This window comes from Lygodium microphyllum, chromosome 12 (genome assembly GCF_053477565.2).
Source record: "Lygodium microphyllum isolate KBCC chromosome 12, Lygodium_microphyllum_v1.1.10, whole genome shotgun sequence".
NCBI lineage: Eukaryota > Viridiplantae > Streptophyta > Polypodiopsida > Schizaeales > Lygodiaceae > Lygodium > Lygodium microphyllum.
The window spans coordinates 144,880,306-144,891,865 of NC_141146.1; positions in this window are offsets into that span (position 1 = coordinate 144,880,306).

Below are 11,560 nucleotides of genomic sequence, written 5' to 3' on the forward strand. Positions count from 1 at the left end.
CATTACATTTCTAGAATGGACTAGCAAGATAACACCGCAGACATGCTATTAAAAAAAGGATATTGTGAACTAGTTGTACAGAAGCCTCCATATTGCCAACTTCATTAACTGTTGTGACTCTATATCTTCATCTGGGCTTGAAATCATGGAAGACGATGTGAAATATTTGCTCTCTATGTTTTCTCTTCATCTCTTGGGTGTATTGGAAGAACAAATTGTGTTTTATGCGAATGTTATAGTAGTCCTTCCAACTCAATAGCAATCTCTTTCTGCCATCTTGCAACGTGGCCCAAAATGTCTCTTGTCTTACCCAACTTTGAAACCGTGCATTTTCATCTACTCGAATCAAAGTTATGTAATTTAATACCAATTCGTCGGACTTACGATGCACATAATTGAGATGAATAAAAATAACCTATCTTTAGGCATGCCCATCAACGTTCAAACTTTCCTGCCGAAACTCTCCATGGCCTTTAATATCATTACATGATCTGCCTCTTTTACGTGTATACTCTCTCCTCATTCAATACACCCCCCATCTTAGAGCCCCAAGCATAAGACAGTTTTGCATTGATAAAACATTGTCACTCAAGACTAATGTAGTTTGAGTACATATAAATGGTAGGTACAAAGAGGTAGCAACTTACCGATACCACTTCTCTCCGAGGAGGTTAGGGTCTGTAACTCTAAGCAAACATCGAGTTTTCTTGAAAAGATTTTCATTAATACTATAGTACACCTCGCCCCACTTAGTTCTAAACTTAGAGTCGGATAGCTATGCCTGTTCTTGTTCGATCGATGACATCGCCATATCATACTTGTCCTCCTGCACTTGGTAATTAGGGACAACATCATTGCATTAGGAAAAAATGCATATTGAAAAACATTGTTAAGTTAGCTTAACGAACTACTTACCTTCCACATGACATGGGCAAGTGCAATCAATGGTGCCAATCACGTGCACATGTTGCCTCACGTTATCTCAAAAGGATGTTGCAAACAATCAATTATGTTAATGATGACATAAGCAATAAATACATTGCAAAATGTTAAGGTCCTATAGTTTAGGGCCACTCACATGTGCGTATCTCATTCATCCATGCTATGAGCCGATGGTTACTATCCCAAACATAAAACATGCAATTTGGCAAAAAGCCCCAATCCGTGCCACTAATTTTTGCCTCAAAGTCCTCATGCTTCTTTAGCCAATGGGGGTCCCACTTATTTCTAATTCTATCATCAACCTCCTTGCATTGGTGCCTTGGAGTCTCTAATGATACTATAAATATACCCATCTCTCTAATGTACCAATTGCTAAAAAAAGTCACTGAGAGTTGCTTGTATCTCGATGTGTGACTTGTCTAATTGTAGGCATGGAAACCAAATGACATAATGGGATGGGTGGCAAAGGGGTGGGTGTCCACATCTAAATGAGACAATGAAGTAATTAATGTCCACATCAAGGTAAAGGAATAAAAACCATAATCTAAATCATGCTATCATCTCTTACAAGCACTCACCATCAATGCTTCCAACTAGTCTCCTATGCATGCTTACACAATACGTTTATCACAAGTGACTGTGAGAGCGGTCTTGTCGGCCTCTGTTATGCACTCCTTTTTAGTTCTTTGCATTTGCTTCTTCTTGCTTTGCATGTGACCACTCCCCTACTATGCACTAAAGGACTCGATGCTTTGATGATCGTCCGTGTCCTCATCAATATCACTCTCCGATACTATGAGCTTTCTCTTGTGCTTCCTTGTTTGTATCGTCAAAGTGTGTCCACCTTTTCCTGATATCACTACTTTCCCACATGCAATTGCAATGGCTGTCTATAGCTTAGCGGAAGTCAATGATCGTGTTTATGTTGCTCTCCTCCTCGCTCTTGGAGGGCGACTCCCTCTTTGTGATTGCATGCTACTGGTGACAATAGCTTGTCCTGCTCTAGGTTGTGGAGGCAAGTTAGAGTCCTTGGGGGACTCATCTGGTTGTCACTCTCTTTCTTGCAAACAACAATCCGAAATAGGGTAAGAGGGAGAGATAGAGTGGCCATAACAAAAATCAAGAGAGGGGTTGCTTACCATCTATTCTATTGGCCATTGCACAATTGTGTTTTCCTCAACGTCAATCTCAATATTGCCTTTGCCATGGGCCTTCACACCTCTCTCATGCAATATTGCCTTTGCCACGGGCCTTCACACCTCTTTGATGCACAATGTTGACAAGAACTCCCACTCATCCAAGGAGCAAGCTCAACGAGGGAAATGTTTGTCAGATGAAACCTTTTGTAATTCTTTCATCACCCTCGAAAAGAGTGACATGATCTTGTCTTTTGAAATCTGATCTAGCCATGATAGAGGGTTACTTCTTGTAGATATATTGCTTCCTTGATTTCTTGCCATCAAATACCAATTGAGAGAGAGAGGGGGGGGGGGGGAGAGGAAGAGATAACACTGGGATGAAAGAGAGAGAGAGGGAGAGAGGGGAAGGAGGAGAGAGAGAGAGTGAGGAAGGTGGGGATATATTAAGAGAGAGAGGGGGGAGGGAGGGTGTGAGTGAGTGAGAGGTGGAGAGAAAGGAGAAAAGATTGGGATAGAAAGTTGAGATAGAGTATATGTGACTGAGAGAGAGAGAGAGGTGTGGAGAGAGAGGGGGAAGAGAGAGAGACAACCGTGCCAGGGTAGGGGACACAAAATATGAACTTGAATTGCAAGGGCAGGGGGTCCTTTTAAAGGCAAAGAAGAGAGAGGGAGACATAGATAAAGAGAGAGAGAGCCACATATAGGTCGTGGGAATGATTTGCAATGTGAAAAGGGGGAGGATGGGTTCTTTTATAGGTGAAGGAGAGAGAAAATAGGAGAGAGAGAAAAAGTGATGTGAGAGAGGCGGAAGAGAGAGAGCATGCGATATGTGTAATTTTTTCTTGCTTCAAAGGGGTCGTTGCTAGGAGCCCCTTATCGAACGAAATTTTTTTTTTGATGACTCATTCTTGGGCAAGAGTAAAATTTCACCCAACTAGATTTGTGGATTTTTAGACCTAATAAGAGGCTGCCGGCGACCCCTTCTCGGTGAAAAAACAAACCACAATTTCGAGAATAGACAGCACATGGGGAGAAGAGAGAGCAACAGAGTGTGGGTTTTTTTCGCCTAAGAAGGGGCTGTCGGTGACCCGTTCTCATTAAAAAAAAAAGAACCCATAGGTCCAAGAATAGAGAGCATGGGAAAAAGAGGGAGTAACATGTGGGTTCTTTTTTTCAATGAGAAGGCATCGCCGACATCCCCTTTCTAGTGAGAAAAATGTACACATATCACATGCTCTCTCTCTTCCCCCCTCTCTCATCACTCTTTCTCTCTCTCCCCCCATTTTCTCAACTAGTTAACTAATAATTACTTAATTAACATTACAAAAGAGATAGAGAGAGATAATGTTTAATAATAAACTAATTAAGTAATTAAAATTAACTAATTAAATGGATATTATTTACTAATTAAATTTTAATTAATATTTAATAGTTATTAATTATTAATTATTAGTTACTAATTACATTTTAATTCATTGTTACTAATTATCAATTACTAATTTTAATTATAAACTAATGATAAACTAATTTTTAATTGACTATGAACTATCAAAGTAATGAGTAATTACTAGTTATTAACTATTTTTAAACTAATTATAAACTATTTTCTAACTAACTATTAACAAAATTTATAACTAACTATTAATCGACTAATTAAATCAATCAACTGCTAATTGAAATTTCTCAATCTTAATCATTTATAAAATTAATTATCTAATTAAATTAATTAGCCAATAAAACTAATTAAATAATTAATGAACCAATTAATTAATAGCTAATTAGCTAATTAAGTACTAATTTACCTATAAATTACTAATTAACTAACTTATTAACAATCAATTAACCAATTAACTAATTAAGTGTCTAATTAATCAATTACTCAATAAATAATTAATAATTAATTAACTAATAAAATTATTTATTAGTTAATTAGTCAAAATTGGGGGGTGGGGGGGTGTCAAAGAGTTTAAGTTTGGTGGGGAGAAGGGGGAATTGGGGGACCAAAAGCTTTTTTGGTTGGGTTTTGAAAGAAGTTCAAGAGTACCGTATGGATTCAAAGATATAAGTACTAGATATTTATAATCATTTGAAAGAAAAGAGTTGGGAAGGCTTTGTGAAGCTTGCCTAGCCATCAAGTTTTTGCCTACATCAACATGCAAAGCTTTATATGTTTCGATTAGACAGCTCCTCAAGGATTACTCCTCTATTAAATTTCATGAACAAATATTTGTAAGAAGAGAATATACATATAAGTAGATGAAACTCATGATTGCAAAGCAAGTAAACCAAGAAAATGAGTATTACCATGGAGACTTACAATTAGACATGATACATGTTGTGTCTTATTAGTGGTGGTAAGCTTCAAATCCTTTGCAGTGTGAACATGTCCTCCTATTGTAACCAAACCATTGTCTCGAACCTCTTTAAATCCAAGCAATGTACCTTTCCAATTGTTAGTGTAATGGAGAGGGCAAATGCTAAAAGAAACAACAACTCTCAAAGAAAAACACAAAAAAGCTTTTCTTTGATAATACATGAAATGAGTTTGTGATGACTCAAGCAATGTTGATGTAAGCTTGATGCAAGCACTCTTCTAGAACCTTCATAAGAATCTTCTAAAACTTCCTTAGAATCTTTTAGAACTCTCTCAAATCTTTTAGAAGTTTCTAGAAGATATTAGGGTAGAACTTGGCAAGGAAAAGAATTGTTGCCTCAGAACCTACAAGAGAATAACTTGAAAAAGAGGAGGACTTATTCCTTTATTACAAAAGAACGAAATACAACAATATATTTCTTGATAAAGATTGATACAAGACACCTTCTTCTAGATTCTTTACTGGGTAATTCATCTAAATATCCATTGTAGGGTATCTTTCGTAGTTACTAAAGAACTTGCTTTTCTCTAGTAGAGGTATGACTACTATTATTGTAGGTGAATTTAGCCAAGAAAAATAAATCCATCCAATTATCTTGATGGTAATTGATTGTACACAAAGATATGGTTTCAAGACTTGATTTACTCTCTCTGTTTGTGCACTACTTTGAGAGTGTTTATTTGAAGAGAGATTGGTTTGGATGCCTAGAAGCTTGAGGAGAATTCTCTTAAAACTTGACACAAACTACGGTCCTTGACCTAATACAATGTCATCTGGTAAACCATGATAATGGTAGATATGTTCAAGGAAGAGTTGAGGTGTACCTTTGTCAGTAGATAGCTTTTGGGTGGAGATAAATTGTGCCATCTTGGAAAATCTATTAATCATCACTAGAATTGAACCAAAGCCCCTGCAAGAATATAGAACAATGATGAAGTCCATTGTTGACACAAATGGCCAAGGGTGGTTAGGATTAGGCAAGAGGTGGAGAAACTAGAAAGTCGATAGTGAGGGACTTTGGCTCTATTGCATGTATCACATGTACATACCAATTTTTTGAATAATTTTCACATTTGAGGCTACCGATAGTCTCAATGGAGGAGCTCTATTGTTTTATTGACCCCAAAATATCCTATAGTTGGAAGGTTATGCCTTGTTTAGATATATGTAACCAAGGCAATCTGGGTGGCATATACCTTACTCCTTGATAATAGAACATGCCATTAACTTCTTGGAATCCTTCAACACTTATATTTCCTTCTTGAATTTTTTGCTTGACATTCCAAGGAAAGCAGTCAAAAGTTCTTTCTTGACTTGTTGAAGGAAGGTCTTATCTTTTGGAGCTTTTTTAAATTATTATGCAAGGTTGGAATTATGTTGGTTTAAAGAGAAAAAAATCTTATTGTTCATGAAATGCATCTCCTTTTGTAGGTGCAAGATAGGAGCATCTAGACACTACATACGGTTTCATTTCTTGGTTGCCATGTTGATACATTTTGGCAAAATCAAATCTAGAAAGGAAGGTACTCCATCTTGCTTGCTAAAATCATTGACATAAGCAATGATATAAGTAATGATGATCTTAGCACTAATGCAAGCATTATTCTAGAAACTTCTAAGGAATTATCTAGAATCTTTTGAAAATCTTTTATAACTTTTTTGAATATTCTAGAAGTTTCTAGAAGATAATAGCGTGTCCATGACATTATTTATATGAGCATGTAGTCTGTCTTTAGTAGGTGTATTTACAAGGTTGATTACATCTTGTATATACATGTACTATCTACTATGAAAGCCACAATATAGAATGCACAATTTCATCCTTGCCTATCTCTCTCATTATGCCTACCATTGTCACAATTGCCCATTTCACCACAACTTCTACTATAATATATCAAATGAAAGATACCAAAGTTGACATTTGGTAGTTTCCCAAGGTCTTTCCCAATTGCCATCATCCATACTCCAGAGGAATAATCAAACTTTGATCTAGTTGTGGGTAGCCCTGAGTCGACCTTGCAGAGAAGCACTTGACTTCAATCCACAAGGATTGATTTGCATGGTTCTACAAACAATTCTAGCACTCAGTCTCCACGATGATCACATTGTAATCAATCGAGACCAAGGGTGGACCCATTGCCGCACTTGGTTCATGTGGTGAGTGAGAGATGAGGGGGAGTTGGGCTCGACACCTCTACTCATAGGGAAAAATCTCATCTATTTCCCCCTAAAATGGCACTTAGTCATGTTCTATCACCAGACCTTAGGAAATTCATCAATTAGCCTTGACTTATTTCTCCATAATTAGAAAGCGTCCCACATACAAACTACCAACATTGGGTGCATCTCCATAGCGGCCTCCACCAAAGCTTGCACATCCTCCATAAGCACTAGAATAGTAACTTGGATTTAAATTAACATCAAATTTCTTACTTCTTGCATAAGTTGTAGCTCCATAGGGTGAGTGACCACCACTTGGTGAGACACGATATCTACCATCCATTAGAGCTCCATAAGGAGCTATTAGACTATTCAAACCTTTCCCATATGCTCCTCCATAAGGTCCTTTGCTAAGTCTTGGGCTTAATGCTACCCCATTGTTTCGTGTGGACTTGGGTGACAACGCCTTTGGAATTGCACAATTCACCTCCATCAATTCATCCTTCAATCCATGAAATGCTTCTTGAAGCATTTTACCCATGTCATCCTCAAAGTATTTAGGGGGTAATGAGTGGCTAGGGGGATGGAGGTTGAAGAAGTGGGAGAAGGAAAAAAAGAAGAAGAGAAAGAGGAGGAGGCCTCTTTTCTCATTTCATTGATTTAAACAAGCACAAAACAAACTTTAGCTTGTTTTAAGGTAGCTAACTCTCCCTTAACTCAAGCTAACTATGGGTAACTTTTTGAGGCCATGCACCACCTTGTCACTACACCATTGTAATATTTGTACCTGGATAGAATCATCATGATGTAGTAGTGCTAGAACTCTATATCCTTGATTTTCTTTTGAAAGGCTTTCTCAAGGTCTTTCTTTTCAACATCATTCCCCTATACCATGTTAGACATATCCTACTTTGCCCATGTCTTGTTTTGCCCACCCTAGATGCAAGGGGTTCATTTCATGCAAAGCATAGTTGGAGAAGCAGAATAAGAAGCCAATTCAAGATATGATCTCCACCCTAGAAAAGGAAATAAAATAGCTTAAGACATGTATTGAGGTAGAGATCAAGACCTTTGCAAAAGTGGCTAAACAAACTAAGGTATATATGGCTTGCAAAGTGCAACTAGAGAAGCAAATCAAGGAGCCAAGTAATGATTCATCTCTTATCTTACAAAATAAAAATGAAAGAAGTTAAGGCACAATAAATATCGAGACCTTCAAAGAAGTTGCTAAATAAACCAAGGCAATGGTTGATGAGAACCATAAGTGGTGAAATGACACAAAGGCATACCAAGCAACAAGATGGAGGAAATGAACACTGCTCTAGAGGAGAAAGTGAGGCATGCTCGTGTACTTCATGGTTGTGGCCCCAGTGCATTGGAGAGAATTTCTTGCAAGAAGGTGCAAAGGTGCTCAAGGCCAATTGGGAATATGGGATTCTAAAATTAGGGATAATTGGAGGAATCTCTCGAGACATTATGAAAATCTTATTACAAGAAATCTCATCTCATGAGAGTTGCTTACTTACCAATAAGAATATTGTAGACATGCTTCCCCTTCAAGAGCAGTTAGAAAAAGCTTTTGGCTTTCTGAACACATTTTTCTATGGTACATTCTATGTCATTATTGCTATACTTTTAGGGCCCATGGAGGATCCCATTCCCAATTCTCCAAAGCTCTTTGGGGATGATCACTCTTATTAAGGAGAGTGACTCATTGTGGGTGTATTGGTTGAAGCCATTTTCAAATGCTACAGGCTGGATCCAAATATATTGTAGTAGTGCAGGATCTCCCCCTATTGTTGCCTACCCATTCAACCTTTCTTAGGACTTCCGTCTAGTTCAAGAAAATAGCCCTAGCTATGTCTAACCCAATGGATCTTAAGTTGGATACTAGGATAGTTAAGCTAGTCTATAAACCCAACCTCCCTAAATGAGGATCTACACTATGCTTGTGGGACAAAGTGATGTAGTGTCAATTGCTAGGGTTGTATCCAATCTAGCCTTTTGAACTAGAGAAAAGCACAGCCTTCTAATCTTTGATGCAATGGTTAAAGACCCCATCCCTCCATTCTCTTCTTTCGGGCATGTTGGCCACTTTTAATCATCCCCAAATTTCTATAAAAAAGGCTTTGAATAGTCCTTCTACTTTGTCCCAATTTAATTTACAAGATAGAAATACCACGATGAGAAAGTATAAGAGGTGAAGATGGACTGGATTATGGTGACTCTACTTGTAGCCCCTCACTCTAGGCCTCCCCACTTTTGAAGTTTGCCTTTGATCTTTTCAAATAACCATTAGAGCAATGCCTATGCCCACCATGCACCTGAGATACCTCACAACTTAACATGGGCTAAAATGTTTGAATCCCAATCTATTGAGCCAATCGACGAGTGGGTCCCATGCTAAGTACAATAACTCTGTTTTTGCCTCACTTATTTGTTGGGGGTAAAGAAACCTCTGCCTAGCCACCCGTGTATTACTACACTAATAGTACCTGCACGTGCACACTGCAAGCTGGTGGGCACCCATCACTGTCACTTCATTCTTTATTCTTTCAATGACATTTGAATAAAGGGAAGGCCGGCCACACATTGTAATTGTTGGAGTTCCCACATTTGGACTCTCTCTCTCTCTCTCTCTCTCTCTCTCTCTCTCCTCTTGCTCCCACTCGTGCTTCCACTTCAGGGCTCACCTCCCTTCAACTGGTATCAGAGCCTTCTTCTTTGCGAGCTCAAGCTTAGTGTAGCACACTCTCAGCTTCCATTCAAATACCTACAATAGTCATCTCTTTGTTGGCAACCATAGCCACTCCGTTCGAGCTTCCTATCGGTTGCATTCTTCTTGGGCACTCTTTGAGCCTTCTCAATCAAGTTGGAGCAACCCCCCATAGCCCTCACCCTATTGGCGTAGTATCATGTTGCATGGAATAGGCCCTTTTTTAGCAGCAGCTTACGTTTTTCATATCATACAACATATCTTCTTCATTAGGTAGCAATACAAGCAGTTATTCACTTGATTTTGATGCTTGTCATTGATCCTTCCACTCTTGGCATTCGATTTGAGCATTAAGCTTCAGTTTTGGACTGTTATACCAGTCTACAGACTATCATAAAATAGGGCAGCACTTATCTTTGATGTCTACACTCATTGTCATTGGTTGGATGATTCTCGGTTGATGCTTATATATTCGAGGATGCTATGTCATTGCTTGGAGTTTATTTTGGACTGATTTAACCACTTCATTTACTATGTTTTGGTTGAGGCTTACTGGCTAGAAATACATGGCAGCACCCTGTTTGATGCTTGTATGGTCAACTTTATTGGTCTTATGATGCTCGGTTATGTTGGAGTGATGTCTACATGTACGAGAATGCTATGCCTGTGTTATGGGTTAGATTTGGAGATGATTTTGGTACTAAAATAGCTTGGTCTGACAGTGTATTCATTGTTGTATACAACATGGCTAAACCTCTTTTAATAGGGATTTTATATGCCTATTGCTCTTGGCTATGATTTGGGTTTTCTATATGCACTATACTGATGTGTACCATTGATGCTATGCTAGTACACTAGTATATCATATGCCCATGATTTGAGGTGGACTTTGAGCTTGAATTGAGGACTAATTTACTCGGTCTTGATAGTGAATTTATTGTTGTAATAACCAAGGCTAAAGCATATTTAGTCAGTGTATGCTCTACCTATTGCTTATGGGTGCTTCTTCCTAGGTGATTCATTTGACCATACAAATGTATATGGAGGTTGAAAAATGCTCTATTTTGGTTCTGGAATGCTTTTGAGGAGTGATTAAGCTTTGTTTGGTCTATACTAATTGGCATTGGACTATAATTGGCACTCTTTGTGACAGTTTATGCCTATTTTCTATGCTTGACATCTAGGCTTCACACTTTGATGCTTATGTCAGAAATGGATGTTACTTGGAATGTCTATGTCTGATCAACATTTGGGTTTTCATCTATGATCACATTTGAGCATTTTGGAGATCTTGGACACTCTATTTGGTTGCTAGCTACTTGACTTTGGAAGCTTCAATGCTTTATGCTTTATGGGCTTGAGCTACTTTGGGATTTATGCTCCAGATGTAGTGCTTTGCTCTATCTGCATCTAACTTTCCTTCCAGTGGGAGATTCTGGCCTATTTGGATGTAGATAGAACTTTGACTTTGCAATTGAGCTTGAGATCATGGAACATTGACATGTATCTACTCTCTTTGTGCTTCATGTATGCCGTTCATGCTTAGTGTGCTAATCTAACCCTACTCTTGGGCAGGCACATATCTCTGTCATGGTGTTGTAAGTTATGTATGCATCTTGAATGGCTCTGTATTGAGCTTTACTTATACTACTCTATCAGTTGTGCATGTGAATGCTCTCTTTTGTTACCCCAAGTCTCGTTACATGCATGATTTTAATGTCTATGAGATGTATCTTGTCTGACACCCTGCTTGGTTGACAGTTCTTGGTGCCCATTCCTATTTTTTACTCATTGTTAGATGTATTTGCTTCCTTGGTAGTTGCAATTGGTCAGGTATCAATGATAGCTCTATGTTTGGCTTCTTTTACCTACTGCCCATGATTTATTACAGCAAGTTGTAAATTACAGACTATGAGCATTTACTAAGGGCAATCATTACTTTTTGACACCCTTTTGGTCATATTTGGTGGACAATTGGTCATTTTAGTAGTTTCTCTTATTCAGCTTGTTTTGCCAATGGTTTTGGTTTGTTTACTACTAATTACAATAGCTTGTTTTCTGCATAGTTTGTCTCTGTTTGACTCATTATGGCTGGTCATCTCAAAGATACAGCTTTGTTTAACATTGCCAAGTTGGATGGCACCAACTATGGCTACTGGAAGTCTCAAATATGGCAAGTTTTGGTGCGAAAATTGCCGATTAAGCCACTAAGAAAAAAGAATATTAAA